Here is a 16,897-nt window from a genome sequence, read left to right as displayed (position 1 = left end):
TGTCCTCCAGAAGTCACTTCTGCTCTGGAGCCAGGGTCCTCGGTACCAGGAGTCAGTGGTCTCGGAAAACCTACCTGACCACGCCACCAAGTCACCCCTTAGATATCATCCATTGTGCTGCAAGACTCCAGAGAACTCATTACCTCCTTGACCTTTGCAAGGGGGACATATACGATCTGTACTATAAGGCGCGGGCAGAGGCTCAAGGGCTAACAAAAATAGAAGCAGGAACTGTTGGTGGGAACGTGAAGCGGGGCAGCCACTCTGGAGAACAGTATGGAGGCTCCTCAAATAAAAACAGAACTACCCTATGACCCAGCAATTGCACGACGAGGTATTTATCCAAAGGATACAAAAATGCTGTTTCGAAGGGGCACGTGCACCCCCATGTTTAGAGCAGCGCTATCAACAATAGCCAAATTATGGAAAGAGCTCCAATGTCCATCGACTGATGAATGGATAAAGAAGATGTGGTATATACATACAATGGAATCTTACTCAGCGATTAGAAAGAATGAAATGTTGCCATTTGCAACAACGTGGGTGGAACTAGCGTGTATTGTGCTAAGTGAAATAAGTCAGAGAAAGAAAAGTACCGAACGATTTTACTCGTGTGTGGAATTTAAGAAACAAAACAGATGAGCATAGGGGAAGGGAAGCAAAAATAAGATAAAAACTGAGAGAGAGAGACAAACCATAAATACGGAGCACAAACTGAGGGTTGCTGGAGGGGTGTTGGGTGGGGGGGATGGTCTGGATGGGGGATGGGCACTAAGGAGGGCACTTGTTGCGATGAGCACTGGGTGTTCTATGAATCACTAAATTCCATTCCTGAAATCATTACTACACTACATGTTAACTCACTTGGATTTAAAAAAAAAAAAAAAGGCAGGAAAAGGAGCAAAAACAGCATTTCTACATGGGGTCCTTTTAGTGTTCCTCTCAATTACCCTGAACCTGATATTGAAAAGAGCTGCAGAGAACTGGTTGTTAGCACTACCGATTCTCACGTGGTGATATTTGCTGAATTCCAGAGTCCCGTCCTTAAACAAAACTTGAATACCTAGAATGTGCAGGATGCTGTCCGATGATATGAGGAAACAAAAACAGATCAGATATGGCACCTGCCTCCAAGAACCCAAGCCTGGTGCGGAAGACTTCTAGATGAAGAAGTAATTACTGCACAATGTGTTGCTATAATAAATTGCCTCAGAGCCAGAAAGGAAGAAGTTCATTCTGCTCTGAAGGGATGAGAAAGGCTTAAGAGAAGATGTAACTTTCGAGGTGTTTCTTATTGGGGTCTTACGGGTGATAATAAAGCTCGCTCTACCTGCTTGGAGTTTGAACCAATTAGGAAACATAATAGGGAGTAAAATACGGCATGTAAAACTGGATTGAGAATGAGGCTTGGGCCTGCAGACAAAAAAAACAAAAACAAAAACAAAAACAAAAACACTCTCACCTTTTCTCATAGAGTCTAGACCTCAGGAACTGCACACACAAGGGGTTCGGGAGAAAACCCAGGGAGCATGGCGGACTCAGCCAGCAGCCGGCAGGGAGGTCCACCGTCTCGCGCAGGTTGAATGCAGAAGGGAAAGGAAGGCCACGTATGGTAGGCATTTTTAACACACCAGCCTCCCCAGAGAAATAGGTGGCAGTGAAGCGTCAGACTTCTCTGATTCTCCAGTCCCAAAAATGCTGCCTCTTTCCATAAGGAGATAGAGCCAAGTGGAAGGGAGGGAACGGAGGCCTTTCTGCAACACTAGCCCCTCCTGAATACAGCAGGAGCGCCCTCCCTGCAACCCAAGCATGAGGAGCGGTGGTGAGCGTCCATGCTAACAGGTCTTGGAGGATCAACACATCTTCAACAGATTGCCCTCAAAGGAGGAAAACAAGAGCAAAGCAGGAAGATTTTCTGCGGATGCAGTGCCTTGGAAACAGGGCATGATCCGAGAGTTTCTTGGAATCCATCCATTCTCTAACCAAAGGTGGTTGATGCCCCTGAATAAATACTTGTATCGGTCCAAGTCCAAGCCCTTATTTGTTAATGTGCTCAATCCAGGCTCTAGAAACAGCACATTGGATTCATCCTACTTGGGGATCACTGAGCTTTCGGAATCTGTGGGGTGATGTCTTTCAGCAGTTTGAGAAACTGGTCAGTCCTAATTCCCGTAAGTTTCCCTTCTGTTGTCTCTCTCTGCTCCTTCTAAGACTCCACGTGTCACACCATTGATGTTTCTTTTTCCGTATTTCTCTATGTCATTTGTTCTGAATATTTTCTTTTTTTTAAATTTTTTTAACGTTTATTTGTTTTTGAGAGAGAGAGAGAGAGACAGAGCATGAACAGGGGAGGATCAGAGAGAAAGGGAGACACAGAATCCAAAACAGGGTCCAGGCTCTGAGCCGTCAGCACAGAGCCCAATGCGGGGCTTGAACTCACGGACCATGAGATCATGACCTGAGCCGAAGTCGGACGCTTAACCGACTGAGCTACCCAGGCAACTCTGTTCTGAATATTTTCTGATGACCCATCTTCTAACTAGTTAGTAAACTGTGTTCACAACCTGCCATTAAACCCATTGACCTCTCCGTTTTAGTGTGTTTTGCAATTCCAAAAGGTCCATTTGATTCTTTTTAAAGATTCTATTCCAAACATCTGGTGGCATTTTCCATTCTGTCACTTAACAGTTCTTAACTGCTAATATCTGGGCCACAGGTGGGTTTATTTCTATTGCCTTTTTTTTTTTTTTTTTTTTACTTTGTTACATGTGACATGATTTTTGCTCTTTAGCAAATTTTTATTGTATGCCAGACACTTTGATAAAGACCTACAAAGGCTCCAGATAATGTTGTCTACCCTTTCAGCATCAGGCATCAGGCAGGAGACCCTTCTTCGGAGACTGAGCTGGATCAAGACGCGGATACAATTTTGGTAAGAGTTATGGGAAGATGCCGTCTACCCTCAGCTTACCCCTGTTCCTGGGTGTGGCTCCCAAGAGATTTCAACTGGAGCTTGGCAGTTCTCTGTCCCCTTAACCCGGAAAGACTGCAGGAGATTCAGCCCCGCCTTCACAGGTTTTTCACTTTGCTTTTTAGTACCTCACCTCGCACAGATTCTAAATTTGGTGTGTGTCAGGAGGGAGCCCAGACATCTGCTTGAGGTCTCTCTGGTCTTCAGTCAGGTCACCTTGTCTCATAAATGTCCTAAGTTCTTTGTCCTCCCGCACCGGGCATAGGGACAAGCCTAGATTCCTAGGCTCTCTCAGCTTCCAGAAGAATCTGTAAGTAACCACAGCAGGTGAAAAGGACCCGTGGGACCTCAGGGCAGTACCCCGCTCTACAGCCTTCATCTGTTGCCTCTTTGTATTCAGTTCAGCTACTCCTGACAATTTCCCTTTCTTTAGCACCTCCAGACGATAGGATGGATATCTCTCACTCACCTTTTAAAATTTCTCACTTAACTCTTTGGTCACCCATCCAGCCTCAGATTCAGAAGATGTTTAGGGAGGACCAGCCACGTGTTTGAGACTCCTAAAATCCCTGCTTTGGGCAGCCCAGCCCCACAGGATCTAGGGGATCTGCCACATTCTCTGCCCCTAGGGGGGCAGGTAGCCTCAGCCCAGACCACAATCAGAAAAAGGGCAGAAATGAAGGGCAGCCGACCGTCTACTCACCTGCAACAGTTCTCCCCTTTCTGAAATTTTAGTCCATTTATTCCTGCAGCTTCCTCACCTCTTAGATGCCATTAAAAACAGGACTTTTGTAATTCACCGAGTTTTTTTTTCTTTTAATGTTTATTTTTGAGAGAGAGAAAGCGTGAGTGGGGGAGGGGCAGAGAGAGAGGGAGACCGAGGATCTGAAACAGGCTCCTTTGTTGTCAGCACAGAACCCCATGTGGGGCTGGAACCCACGACCATGAGATCATGGCCTGAGCTGAAGTCAGACGCTTAACCAACTGAGCCACCCAGGCGCCCTAACTTATTGAGTTCTTTCCCTGCTTTTTGCAAGTGGGTGAGCGGGTCTGCCATGATCTACTGGAACCTGCTCAGGAGCAGAACTCAGCTTCACAGATTTGCCCTTGGCTAAACCACTGCCCAGCCTGCACCTGCGCCCCAGAGGTGCACTCTCCATTCTCTTCCTCTGCAGTGTTTTTTCATCAACTCTTCACTTCTACAAACACTGACGGTGGGGCACTTGGGCGGTTCAGTTGGTTAAGTGTCTGACTTCATTTCAAGTCTTGATCTCAGGGTTTGTGAGTTCGAGCCCCAGGGCGGGCTCTGTGCTGACAGCCCGAAGCCGGGCGCCTGCTTCGGATTCTGTGTCTCCCTCTCTCTCTGCCCCTCCCCTGCTCTGTCTCTCCCTCTCTCTCAAAAATAATTAAACACTTAAAAAATTAAAAACAAAAACACTCATGGCAAGCCCCGGTCATCAAGCTTCCGGCTCCCGATGGCTAGGGTCTCCCCTCTCCTGCAGCCCTGTGTCTGGTGGGACAGGGCTCCCAGGCTGAGCTGTGGGACCGGAAAGCCTCAGATGCTTCTCACACTCCCAGATCATCGCACTGCTTGAAGGGGAGATGCATGGCTTTAGAAATGGGATAGAAAAGATATTTTAACAGCAAAGACTGCTTAGAAAAGATTTAAGCAAAGGGTTATGGTTTGAATTGGGGGCCTTACATGTCTCGAGTGAACGAAAAGAGTTTGAGGAAAATGGTTTTTTTTTTTAATGTTTATTTACTTATTTTTGAGAGAGGGAGAGAGAGAAAGAAAGAGACAGAGTGTGAGTGGGGAGGGGGGGTGGGCAGAGAAAGAGGGAGACACAGAATCGGAAGCAGGCTCCAGGCTCTGAACTGTCACCCAGAGCCCGAAGCGGGGCTCGAACTCAGGAACCATGAGATCATGACCTGAGCCGAAGTCGCATGCTTAACCAACTGAGCCACCCAGGGGCCCCCAAATATTTTTAAATTGGGAGATTTTAGTGCACGGGCACGCTCACACACACACACACACAAATCTAGATTTTTATTGTTTCTTTAGAAACCAAGTGACCTGGTAACGGGGCTCAGTTTCAGTGCAAATGCTGTCTTGAGACGAGACATGCCTTCTCTAGCAGGTGACCTGGGGGAGGCCCCCGTCCAGCTAGGGCCTGAGGTGCGGTAAAAGGCCTGCTGCATCTAGGAGGGGTCCTTCTCGGGGTCCCATAGGTGGAGAGTCGTCATTTGCCTCACCCTGGGAGTGAATGCCTCACCTTCCACCAAAGTGCCCCACTCTCCTCACCTGGCCACCTCCCTCAGTCAGGTAGCCCCCTGGCCCCCGTTGGGCATCGAGGAGGCTGAGGGAGCAGCCACTGGCCCTCACACACGTGCCTCTCTTGTCACAACACCAGGCACAGCAACTCAGAAAAGCTCATTCTGAGAACTCTTCCTCTTTCCTTCACTGCCACTTGAATAGAGTGTTTAGATTAATTACAACTCCATCATCCGGTGGGAAAAAGCGAGTATGTGCCCCTTCACGGTGTCGGGAGTCCCCACGCTGCTCAGCTGTGCCTCAAACAAGAAGCCAGTTGCTAGGAGACCAACAGGCAAACTTCAAGAGGTGAGCGTTTTCTACCTTTTCTCTCTGAAGTTCTCAGTCTAATCCCAGGCCAAGGTAGCCTGTCGGTACATGTAGAAAAACAGAACTGGAAACCCCCTCCCTTCCTCCTTCTCTCCCTCTCTCTTCCCCCTTTCATAACTCCAAAGGAGACTTTGCATGTATTATTAGAGAAATAACAAAACAGTTTGTGATCACGCAGTAAAAGATAGTCTCAGCTTCTTGAACGTCACCTGTAACTGCAGTCTGCTTTCTTTAGGATATTGGCACGACAGACTGGCATAGGACCCCCTTTGGGCCCCCTTGCGAGGGCTTTTTTTCTTTTTCTTTTCATGCTCCTTCTTCTAGAAATAGGAAGGTGACGGGCTGGACCCCAGAAAGAAACCTTCAAAATATCAAAGAACGGGGAAGTTCGCCTACGTTGAATTTTCAAGGTCAAGGCTCAGCTTGGTTGGCCAGACAGCTTGGATCCCTTATGAGATGTGGGGATCCAGTTAAGTGAGAAAAGTCCCAAATTTCACAAAGAGAATTTGCAGCATCAGGAAGAGATTATCGAACCTAATGTGCCACAGGCAGGTCGAATTTTGTGCTCCCAGCGGCAGATGATAAACCGGGCTTTGAGAAATGGAGATTGGGGTCTCTAAGTCGGCACGAGCCCCTTAGCGTGGCATGTTTGTAAACAGGAACCCTGCCAGGCATCCGGAGTGGGGGATCCCGGGATGTTCTGCAGCATTTCCTAAACTTCTCCAGCTGGGACAGGCTGATCCCAGTATTATCCCAGAACCCGCCCTTTGTGCCTGAAAGAGCTAGAAGGATCAGGGGCACGGTCAGCCTCTGCAAAGGCTGATTAGAACCCATTAGCCAGATTTAGAGTAAGAAGAAAGAAATGTGACATTTTACACACCACTTTGTTCAACAGAATCATAACCTACCACAGAAATAAGTGAATCCTGTCACTTTTCTCCACCCCACAATCTTTTAAGGTTTTTTTTAATGTTTATATCTGAGAGAGAGAGAGAGAGAGAGAGAGTGGGGGAGGGCAGAGAGAGAGGGAGACACAGAATCCGAAACAGTCTCCAGGCTCTTAGCTGTCAGCACAGAGCCCGATGTGGGGCTCGAACCCACGAACCGTGAGATCGTGACCTGAGCTGAAGTCAGATGCTTAACCGACTGAGCCCCCCCCCCCCCAGGCGTCCCTATCTGCTCCACAATCTTGAAGCGAGGGGAGCTCATGGTGTGGAAAAGACTGGGCATTGGGGCCTTGTTTACCGGACAACCCTTGGTGCTTCTGGAATTCACTGTAGGGGAAAAATGATCTGTGTTTCTGCATCTGGGTACTTAGCAGATCGCACTGGGGGAGAAACCCTGGCCAGAGAAACCAGCGCCTGGCAGTTCTCCCCAAGCTCAAGCCCCTCATCCCCACCCCTGCTCCCCAATCCTTTCCGCAGTGGCTCAGGTTTTGGAGGGAGGGAGGTTATCGGTGGCAGGAAATTTTGTCATTAGTCTGAAGAAAGGAAAATGGAGCCATCAACACAGTCTTCTCTCCTCTGAACGCCTTCCAGGTTGAAGCAACGTCTTTATCATTTGCTCAGTGCTCTGAGCATCCCTTGGCTCTCAGGGATTCCCTCTTCACCCCTGGCCCCAGAAAAGTCCCTGAAAGTACTGCTCTGGGACTCACCTGACCCATGAGTGGGTCATGCCACCCATTAGGTCAGACGCTAACAGGGCTCTGGGTCCAGCACAGGGCTTCTCGTGGTCCTGCGAGAGCCCCTGTTTCCAGCCAAGTTTTGTGCCTTCAGATTTGCTCCTGGAATAGCTCTCCTCCACTTGAAGGCAAAGCTCACAAATGGACAGCAGAGGGAGCCAGCAGCCTGCCGTTGGCACTCGGGCCGTGCTTCTGCAGCAACTCTTCCAAGGGCACGTTGGCTCATGCCCCCAAGGAACTGGGGCGCACGGAAAACACACTTCACTTAGGTGAATGGCTCCCAAGGGCCCTCTGTGGCTTCCCTCCAGAATCAGGACCTGTGTCCCTCCACGTGTCAACCCGTCCTTCCCCCGCAGCCCTGTGCCTAATAAGCAGGCAGAAATACAGCTTTTGCCCGTTAAAACTTGCACGTTCATTTCCAGTTCTCTCGCAGAAGACAGCCCTTCCCCTCTCCTGGCCCTTAAATGTTTGTCCCTTCCCGCTGGCCCTCTTTGAATGGTTCATCTGTGGTCATGTGGAAAAGCATTAGAGAAACTCCCAGTTTCTCAGGGCCTTGCATGAATAAATGGTCTACGAGAAGCACCTTCTGGTCATGAAGCCAATCAACTCGGCCCAGTCTCCAGTGCCTGAGTTTTGAAAAGGCATTCAAGGGACGGACCCTGCGCTTTGCACTTTTCCTAAGGGGGCTGAGCCCAATCCGAGCAAACCTGGGGTACCATCCCTCTTGAGCAAAATATCAAGAGAAAAAGGAGCAGAGGCAGCGAGCGTCTGGCACCTGTGGGCTTGCCACAGATTCACTGGCAGGTGCTGGAGATTTCTTGCCATCAGCCCCGACTGCCTTCAGGAGAGCTCCTTCCCCTTCCTTCTCCTCCCCCCTTTCCGCTTCTCCTCCTCCTCCTCGCACACCACTGGGTTATCTGCTCGTTTCCCAAGGCCCTCCTTCTGTCACCTGCACCCTGATTCCCCTGCAGCATCACCAAGGCCTCAGTCACCCGACTGTCAACCTTGTCCGGAGACGCTACAGAGAACATCGACAGCGGGGCAGATGACACGACGCTTACTCGTCAAAGGAGTCAAAGGTGGTCTTTGTCGGCTCAGACGCAACGAGCCGAGAGCCTGAAGGCCCTGGAGAAGGCAATGGTGACCAGGAGGGAGCCTGGAAGGGTGAGTGTGGGTTTGGATTACGTGGAAGGTCTGTAACTAGCTGAACGATGCTTCCCAAGGAATCCTGTTTCAAAGCAAGAGGTCCCCGTCTGGATGGTCGTGGGTGGTGGCCTCAGGCCCTGTCCTCGGCCATTCAGCAGCAGCGTCCTCCAGGAGGCATGTGAGTCACATTTACTGTGACACACTTTGAGGGGTAGCGGTTGTCCGAAACGACAGAATCCACACTGTTGAAAGTACTCAACAGAGGGGCTCCTGGGTGGCTCAGTCAGTTAAGCGTCTGACTCTGGATCTCAGCTCAGGACTTGATCTCAGGGTTGTGAGTTCAAGCCCTGTGTTGGGCGTGAAGTCTACTTAAAAAAAAAAAAAAATTCAGCAGACTGAAACAGTCAAATCTAACAAGATGAAATCTCACTGAGATGAAGGTGAAGTTCTGAAGGCAGAAGGAATACTTTAAAATACCATATGTGATAAAGCCTCAGGTGTTGGACTTGCTTTTGAGCTCATGGCAGATGGGGGGGTGGGGGTGGGGAATGAGAACCACAGGCTGCATCGTGAGGGATACCGAGTCCAGAATTGTAGAGGTGGTTACCAGCGATGGAAGATTGTGTCCATTTCTGCCTAGCACCCTTAGAAGGGACCCCGGGCACACCGGTGACCAGGATGGGGAGGGGACGGAGGCCAAAGCCGGGAGGCAACGATGAGAAGCCCAAGGAAGCTTGGTCCAGGAGGAGGGGCAGGGATGTGGAAAGGCCTTGGGAAAGGGAGCGACACTTTTCTTGGGGGTTTCAGAGGCTAGAACCGGGCCCAACAGGCTGGGGGACACATTGGCCCAAGGTACTGGGATCCCACAAACGCAGCTGAGTGACTCCGTGATCTCCCGGTCCCTCTGGGCCTCGGCTTTCTCAGCTGTAAAGCAAAGGTGCCCGTACCACTGAGCTCGAGAACCACCCCCAGGAATGGACAACCGCCACGAACTGCTTAACAGAGGCCAGAAACACTCTGAGTGCCTAACACCGCATACCTCTGCTTACTGTTTCGTAGCAGAGACACTGCTCTAAACCAAGTTTTGGTTTAAGCGTGAGAGAATCTTCGAGCACTTGGAGCTTCCCCTCCACAGAGGGCAACTTTGGCAGGTTACGGGCATTCAGGTGGTAATAATACTGAAGACAGAGGGCTGATGAGATTGATTTCCTTTCCTTCGAGGGGGGAGTTTAGTGATGATGCACCCCCTGCCTCTGCGACAAGGACTGTGTTTGGCCGCTGTAGGATTACCCCACGCGGACCCCCTTCCACCAATCTAAGAGGAAGCGTGGAGAAGGCCGCACAGCTAGATGTGGGGAAGCTGTGCCTAACCTGGGGCAGTGGTTCACGTCACTGCCATGAAGCGGGGCTCCAGCTGTGAAGGCAGAGCCGGCTGGACGCAGCTGGGGTATGAAGAGCCACGGAGGGTATCAGGGGACGTGGATGGCCCTCCTCATCCGACAGCATCTGAAAGAGTCACAGGGACACCAGGAGACGCTCACCGCGCCCCAGCTGAGGGCTTTCCTTGGTTTTATTTCCTGCCGTTGCTTGTGGCCAGTTCTCTGGCAAGCTGAGGATTTAGGCCAGCTGGCAGGCAGTGCAGCTGAGCACAAGGCTCACAGGAGGAAGATGTTTAGGGGATTAAGCTGACAGATCTCCCACATTAAGCTCACCCAGGCTTGAGGCCCGGAAGGCCGGGCGGCCAGGCTGCCTCCCATACCTCTAGATGGCAGGCACAGGGTGTCACGGCCCCGCAAATTGCAGTTCTGGGCACATCACTTCCCTGGCAACAGAAGGGCTGCTGTCATTGGTGCTGAAGCAGCAACGAAATTCTCCTGCTCCGTGCCTCGGAGTGGACACCCTGCCTCTGCTGGCCGGGGCTGCCCTCACCGCTTCCTGCCAGCCGCCTTCTGAGTGCCCTGCTGCCCCTGTCCTCCTGGTAGGCTTTAGGTGGCCTTCTGGAGGCTTTAAGGGCTGCCCAGAATATATAGCAAAACCTGCATTCTCAGGAATGAGAGGTGAGGGCCTAGAGAGACGGCTCTTTCTCAGCCCTTCTGGTTTGGGGACCCTCTCGGGACCCACAGGGATTCTCAACCTTTGCCAGGGTTTAAGGGTGGAGTTCTTGGTCTTCGTGGGAAGAGGGCCTGGAGTGAAAGTTGACATCCTCTTCCTCTGCCGGCCTCTTCTGATGGCAAACCATGCCCCTCAGACCAAGCTGGTGATAAAAATGCCTTTCCCTGATAACTGATGATGCCGAACACCATCAGTGTTTATTGGTCTTCACATACCCTCTTCTGTGAAATTCCTTTTCAGATCTTTGCCCATTTTGTCTGTATGTGGTCTCTCCTATTGATTTTTAGGAGTTCTGTATTCTGGATAGGAGCCCATTGTTGGATATATTTTTAAATATATTCTTCTCTGTGTCCCTTGATGAATAGAAGTTCTTGCTTCCGACGGGGTTCAGCTCTTTCCTTTGCGACCCTATTAAAGAGACCTCTGTCTTTATCATAAAGATGTTCTTCGTGGTACAGTCCAGAATGGTTTTTTTTAAGTTCATTTATTTATTTTGAGAGAGAGAGAGAGAGAGTGAGCATGAGCAGGGTAGGAACAGAGAGAGAGAGAGAGAGGGAGGAAGAGAGAGAATCCCATAGCAGGTTCTATACAGTCAGCACAGAGCCTGATATGGGGCTCGAACTCACGAATGGTGAATCGTGACCTCTGCCGAAATCAAGAGTCAGATGCTTAACTGACTGACGGAGCCACCCAGGTGCCCCCAGAATCTTTAGATCTGTGGTTAAATACACAAGCCAAGTGGAATTGATGTTTAGGTAAGGTTGCAGGTGGGGGTTCAAGATCACTTTCATCTGCGTGTAGTATCTCCTGTCTCAGCACCGCGAAGATTTGGGGCTTTTGGTTTTGTTCATTTGCTTAGTTTTTAAGTAAGAAACGTTTCTATTTCAGAATAGTTTCTGACTTGCAGAAAAGTTACAAAACCGTACAGAGAGTTCCCACGTCCCCTCACCAGTTTCCCCCATTGTTGTCCTCAGACGTTCCTGTTCCTGTGGTACGTTTGTTGTACCTAAGGAGTCAGTATTGGTGCATCGTTATGAAAAGTCCATGCTTTATTCAGTTTAGGACCATTGGGTTTTGACAAACAAAGTGCTGTTGGCAAATGCTTTGAGACCCCATCCTGGTCACTAAACCTTCAGTGACAGCGTCCATTGTAGTAAGAGCTAGCGTCTTTGGTCTCTGCCTAAACCGGAGAGCTCAGCGGGGCTCATGTGGTGTGAACTTAGGGCCCATGAGATCACGGGGACAGAGGTGTGAAAATTCTACCGTTGAGGGGCCTCCAGCTTCATAGACCACCTGCACTCTCAGCCCCAGTTTTTTAAATTCTGAGTTTTAATGTGTGATGAGTAGCCTTCTCCCGGGGTCCTGTAGACTTTAGTTTTGTAATCTTTAGCCAAAGTTTAAAATACATTGATGACGAACAGCTTTCTATTTTTATATTTAGTCACTATGCTGTACATTACACACCCAGGACTCTCTTATATGTGAACGTTTATACCTTTTGACCCATTTCCCCCATCTTCCACCCCCCAAACCCCCTTCCTGGGCAAACCACCAATCTATTCTCTGTAAGTTCAGAATTTGGTAAGAGGGGGTGTTAGTTTTTTAATTTTTTTAGATTTCACATGTAAGGGAGATTATATAGTATTTGTCTCCCTCTAACTTATTTTACTCAGCATAATGCCCTCAAGGTCCATCCATGTTGTCACAAATGGCAAAATTTCCTTATTATTATGGCTGCATGATATTCCTGTGTGTGTGTGTGTGTGTGTGTGTGTGTGTGCGCGCGCGCACCACATTTTCTTTATCCATTCATTCATTGATGGACCCTTAGGTTGCTTCCATGTCTTGGCTATTGTAAATTATGCTGCCGTGAATGTGGGAGTAAAGTTACCTTTTTGAGTTCGTATTTTCATTTCCCTCAGAGAGAAACCCAGATATAGAATTTCTGGATCATATGGTAGGTTTTTTGTTGTTGTTTTTTTTTTTTTTTTCTTGAGAGAGTGAGAATATGTGCATAAGTGAGCAGGGGAGAGAGGCAGAGAGAGAAAGAGAGGGAATATCAATTTCAAGTAGGCTCCACACTCAACATGGATTCTGATGCAGGGTTCAATCTGATGACAAGGAGATCATGACCTGAGCTGAGAGTAAGCGTCAAAAGCTTAACCGACTGAGCCACTCAGGTGCTCCTGGCTCATATGGTAGTTTTATTTTTAATTTTTGAGGACATCCATACTATTGCACATGTAGTGACACCAATTTACATTCCCTCCAACAGCGCACCAAAGGTTTCCTTTTCTTTACATCCTCGCCAGCGTGATTATTTCTTGCTTTTTTGATAATAGCCATTCTAAGAGGTCCAAGGTAGTACCTCATTGTGGTTTTTATTTACATTTCCCTGATGACCAGTGATGCTGAGCACCTTTTCATGTGTCTGTTGGCCATCTGTATATTGTCTTTGGGAGAATGTCTCTTCAGATCCTCTGCCCGTTTTTTAAATCGGTTTGGTTTTTTGCAATTGAGTCATATGCATTCTATATATTTTTTGTTTATTAAACTTTTATCAGATATGATTTCCAAATGTTTTCTCCAATTTGGTAAGTTGTCTTTTCATTTTCTGGATGGTTGTTTAGCTGTCCAGAAGCTTTTTAGTTTGATGTAATCCCACTTGTTTATTTTTGCTCTTGCTGTCAAATCTAAAACATCATTGCCATGATCAATGCGAAGGGGCTCATTGCCTATGTTCCAGGAGTTTATGGTTCCAGGTTTTACATTTAGGTCTTTAATCCATTTTGAGTTAACTTCTGTGTATGGTGTGAGATAGGGGTTCAGTGTCATTCTTTTGCATGTGGCTCTCCAGTTTTCCCAGCATCATTTACTGAAGAGACTGTCCCTTTTGCATTGTATATTCTTGGCTCCTTTATCATAAATTAATTGACCACATATCTATGTGTGTGTTTCTGGGCTCTCTATTCTGTTCCATTTCTCTGTGTGTCTGTTTTTATGCCAATACTATACTGTTTTAATTATTATAGCTTTGTAATATAGTTTGGAATAGGGAGTTTAATGTCTCCAGCTTTGTTCTTTCTCAAGACTGCTTTGGCTAGTCAGTTTTTTTGTGGTTCCATACACATGTTAGGATTGTTCCATTTCTCTGAAAAGTGCCATTAGAATTTGGATAGAGATTGTTTGAACCTGTAGATTGCTTCAGGTGGCATGGACATTTTATAATATTCGATATCCATAGTTGATAAAATTTTATCAATAATTATTTTATCATTTTAACAATAGTCTTCCATTCCTTGAGCATGGTATATTTTTTCCATCCGTGTGTTAAATTTCTTAATATCCTAAAGTTTTCAGTGTTCAAGTTTTTCACCTCCTTGGTTAAATTTATTCCTAGGTATTTTATTCCTTTTGATACAATTGTGGGTGAGATTGTTTTTGTAATTTCCCTTTCTGATAGTTTATTATGAGTGCAGAGAAATGTAACAGATCTCTGTAGGTTGATTTTTGTATCCTGCAACTTTACTGAATTCATTTATTTTAACAGTTTTTGGTATAATCTTTAGGGTTTTTTATATACAGTATCATGCCATTTGCAAAGTTACAGTTTTACTTCTTCCTTTCCTATTTGGATGCATTTTATGTCTTTTTCTTGCCTGATTGCTCTGGCTAGGCCTCGCAATACTTTGTTGAATTTAAGTGACAAGAGCAGGCGTCCTTGTTTTGTTCCTGATCTCAGAAGAAAAGCTTTCAGGTTTTCACCATTGAGTATGAAATTAGCTGTGGGCTTGTCACTTAAGGCCCTTATTATGTTGAGGTGTGCTCCCTTTATACCCACTTTGTTGAGAGTTTTTGTCATAAATTGATGTTGAATATTGTCAAATGCTTGTTCTGTATCTATTGAGAGGATGTATTTTTTTTACCCTTCGTTTGTTAATCTGGTGTATCACATCGATTGGTTTTTGGATATCACACCATCTTTGCATCCCTGGAATAAATTCTACCTAATCATAGTATATGGTCCTTTTAATGTATTGTTGAATTTGGTTTGCTAATATTTTGTTGAGAATTTTTGCTTCTATGTTCATCAGGAATATTGGCCTATAATTTTCTTTTCTTGTGGCATCCTTGTCTGGTTTTGGTATCAGGGTGCTACTGGCCTCATAAAATGAGTTTGAAAGCATTCCCTCTTCTATTTTTTGGAAGAGTTTGTAAAGGATTGGTATTAATTATTCTTTGAATGTCTGGTGGAATTTCCAGTGAAGGCTTCTGGCCCTGGATTTTTGTTTGTTGGGGGCTTTGTGATGACAGATTCAACCTCCTTACTAGTAATCTGTTCAGATTTTCTCTTTCTTCATGATTCAATTTGGGTAGGTTATATAATTAGGAATTTTCCACTTCTTCTAGATTGTTCTATTTGGCATATAATTGTTCATAGTAGTCTCTTATGATCCTTTATATTTCTGTGATATCAGTTGTAATGTTTCCTCTTTGATTTCTGATTTTATTGGAGCCCCCTCTATTTTACTTGGTTGATGTAGCTAAAGGTTTGTCTATTTATCTTTTCAAAGAACTAGCTCTTAGTTTCACTGATATTTTCTATTGTCTTTTTAGTCATTATTTCTGCTCTGATCTTTATTTCCTTTCTTTTACTAACTTTAGGCTTTGTTTCTTTTCCCAGTTCTTTCTGGTATAAACTTAAGTGTTTATCTGAGATCTCTCTTGTTTCTTGATACGTAGGCATTTGTAACTATAAACTTTCCCTCTTAGAACTACTTTTGCTGCATCATTTAAGTTTTGATATATTTCCATTTTTTGTTTGTCTGAAGTATTTTTTTATTCCTTCTGTGACCTATTGGTTGTTCATTGGTTGTTGTTTAGTTTCCATACATATGTGATTTTTCCAGTTTTTTTCTTGTAACTGATTTTTAGTTCTTTTTTTTTAAATTTTTTTTCAATGTTTATTTTATTTTTGAGAAGGGGGAGCAGAGAGAGAGAGGGAGACACAGTATCCAAAGCAGGCTCCAGGTTCTGAGCTCTCAGCACCGAGTCCAATGTGGGGCTTGAAATCACAAACTGTGAGATCATGACGTGAGCTGAAGTCAGCACTTAACCAATTGAGCCACCCAGGTGCCCCTTGATTTCTAGTTCTTACCATTGTGGTCATAAAAGAGGCTTCATATGATTTCAATCATCTTAAATTTATTAAGAATTGTTTTGTGGCCTACCATATGATTTATCCTGGAGAACATTCCATGTGCACTTGAGAAGCATGTGTATTCTGCTTTTGGATGGAATGTTCAGTATGTATTTATTAAGTCCATCTGATCTAACTTGTTGTTTAAGGCTGACGTTTCCTTATTGATTTTCTGTCTGGATGATCTGTCCATTGATGTAAGTGGGGTATTAAAGTCCCCTGTTATTTTTATATTGCTGTCTCTTTTCCCCCTTAGGGTTGTTTGTATTTGCTTTATCTGTTTAGGTGCTCCTATGTTATGTGCATAAATATTCATACATGTTATATCCTCCCATTGGATTGACCCCTTTGTTATAATGTAGTGGCCTTCTCTGTCTCTTATTACAGTCTTTGTCTTAAAGTCTATTTTGTCTGATAGAAGTGTAGCTGCCCCAGCTTTCTTTTGGTTTCCATCTGCAGGGAATGTATTTCCCTATCTCCTCATTTTCAGTCTGCATGTGTCCATATATCTGAAGTGAATTGTAGGCAGCATATATACGGCTTACGGTTTTTTAAAACTTATTCAGCCACTATGTCTCTGGTTGGAAAATGTGTAATTACAATTTTTAATAGCTATGTACTCAAGGCTTACATAAAAGAATGTATATTTGTAACAGTGTATTTCTAGTTGGTAACAACTTAAGTTGGAAAACATTTTTACTCCCATCCCCAACATTTTTGTTTTTGATGTCACAATTTACGTCTTTTTATCTTGTGTATCTCTTGACGTATTATTGTAATTACAGTTATTTTTAGTCCTTTTGTCTTTTAATTTTCATCCTGACTTTGTACGTGATTAACCTACCATCTTTACATTAGTTTATTCTCAATTTTACTGTAAATTTACTTTTACCAGTGAGATAAATACTTCCGTATGTTTTCTTGTTACTAATTAGTACCCCTTTGTTTTGGTTTAAAATCCCTTTAAAATTTCTTATAAGGACGGTCTGATGGTGGTGAGCTTCTTTAACTTGCTTGTCCAGACAACTCTGTATCCCTCCTCCAATTCTGAAAGAAAACTTTTCTGGTTAGAGTATTCTTGGTTGGAAGGTTTTTTTCTTTTAGCATTTTGAATATATCATGCGCTCTCTTCTGACCTATAAAGTT

The sequence above is a fragment of the Panthera onca genome, chromosome B3 (assembly GCF_046562875.1).
Source record: "Panthera onca isolate mPanOnc1 chromosome B3, mPanOnc1 haplotype 2, whole genome shotgun sequence".
NCBI classification, from domain to species: Eukaryota; Metazoa; Chordata; class Mammalia; order Carnivora; family Felidae; genus Panthera; species Panthera onca.
Note: the sequence above shows the minus strand (reverse complement) of the source record.